This window comes from Limanda limanda, chromosome 8 (assembly GCF_963576545.1).
Source record: "Limanda limanda chromosome 8, fLimLim1.1, whole genome shotgun sequence".
In the NCBI taxonomy this organism is placed as follows: domain Eukaryota; kingdom Metazoa; phylum Chordata; class Actinopteri; order Pleuronectiformes; family Pleuronectidae; genus Limanda; species Limanda limanda.
In genome coordinates this window covers 20,806,808-20,808,611 of record NC_083643.1, presented here as the reverse complement: position 1 = coordinate 20,808,611, position 1,804 = coordinate 20,806,808, and positions in this window count along the sequence as shown.

Below are 1,804 nucleotides of genomic sequence, written 5' to 3'. Positions count from 1 at the left end.
ACTACTGCATTACGTACCTCCGAGCGTCCATATAGTTCAATTTCCGTACCTATAGCATTTCTACAAAAAAAGATTCAAAACTTCTGACCCATTTTGGGACAAAGTGAAGTCATCTTTAATAGGGAGTGGCCACAAGTCACAGGTCACCCAGTAACATTCCTAAAAAATTGAGGGTCTCATTTGCAAGTGAAACGGCACAAATGCATTTATATGAGAAGTACAAAATCACCAGTAACTGAAATCATAAAGCATCATCATCATAATAAATACAACCAGGTCCCACACAATTACAATAAACTCTATATTGCCTACAAAAACCCTAATCCACTGTGCTTTTGTCAGAACAGGACAGCATTCACTTGACCAGCAGATCACCCTCGCTGCAGATCACATGTGTGAACAGATATAACATAGCATGTGGAAACAACACAGCATAGAAAGCTACAAAAATAAATATAGATATAAACAACCCTATTTCTACCCCAACTCAGAACCCTCATCCATGTCAACTTTAAAATGTAGCTACAACTAAACTAAGAAAAGGACTTGAAAAGACGTTGCATGTGGCATCAATGCACACAATGACATTTGTAAAATAACCTAAATAATACGTGTACATATTCACAGGCACCCAAACATAAATATGTATTATAATCAGTCAGATTAAAGCTTTAACCAGATCTGCAGTCTTGATATGGCCTCTCCTGTAGGTGTCCCATGACAGTTCTATCTCTATAGGCTCATCACTTCAGCAGTGTCTAGTTGCCACCAGAGGGAGTCTTCTTCGTCAAACAACAGCTCCCCAAGGATCTGACTCTGTCTTCTCAGCATCTGCTCAAAATTCACATCATCCCGACTCAAGACCCCCCAAGTAATGGAACTATTAATATTGTGTTTGTGTCATTTAATTCATGCAATGCACTATTAATCAAAGTGGCTGACAGAGCCCCCCTGATGCATGACGCCACATCATTATTGTTAGTGATTATCCGTCATGCATTGGTCATTTTTTTTTAATTCTCACAGCTGGAAAGTCATTCCTCGTCTGTTTGGCTTTATGGGCCTTACTGTTGTGGTGCAGCCCATCCGGGGAACCCCCCAACTGGTGAGGCAAATACCCACTGTTGTAAGCAACAAACACCAGCCTCGGCTGGAACAAGGACCTATAAAAGGGCCATTTCACCCGGTTCCTTTTAGTTTTCTGTACAACAACTACACGTGCAGAGCACAGTCTGCAAGCCCGTCCCATCCCCTGCATATTTCCACGCTGCAGCAGGAGGAGGAGGAGGAGGAGTGCAGCCCTTTTGTTACCTGTAGAGCACCTGGATGATGGAAGTTAGTAACGTGGACTGAGCTTGAGATGTCTTCATGTTGTTGAAAATGTTTTAAACGTAGTGAAACGCAAGGAGCTGGTAGAGCACCGCAGGAAGCGCACCTATACTGGTTTTCTGGCTGAAGGGCGCAGGAAATGGGAATTGTTAATTAGTGCTCTGTCGTGAAAGTACGGACGAACAGGAGGCACTTCCTCCAAGAACCCAGTCACCTTGCAAGTCCGACCCTCTCTCGAGTTTCACTTTGGAGTTCTCTGGCACCTCGCAGCTCCTCGCCCAGCATCTCACCTGTGCCGCCGGACCATGGATTTCACACGGCTGGAGGTTTCTAAGACGCTTCGGATCGACGTCGCGGAAAACAGGCGGCGGACGTGCATCTGGAAGGGTTAGAGGGAAAGCTGCCAATGTGAAGGGAAACCAGTGCGACCACTTCCCGTTACGGTGCATGGCCCCTGGACAAAGTGGCACCGATC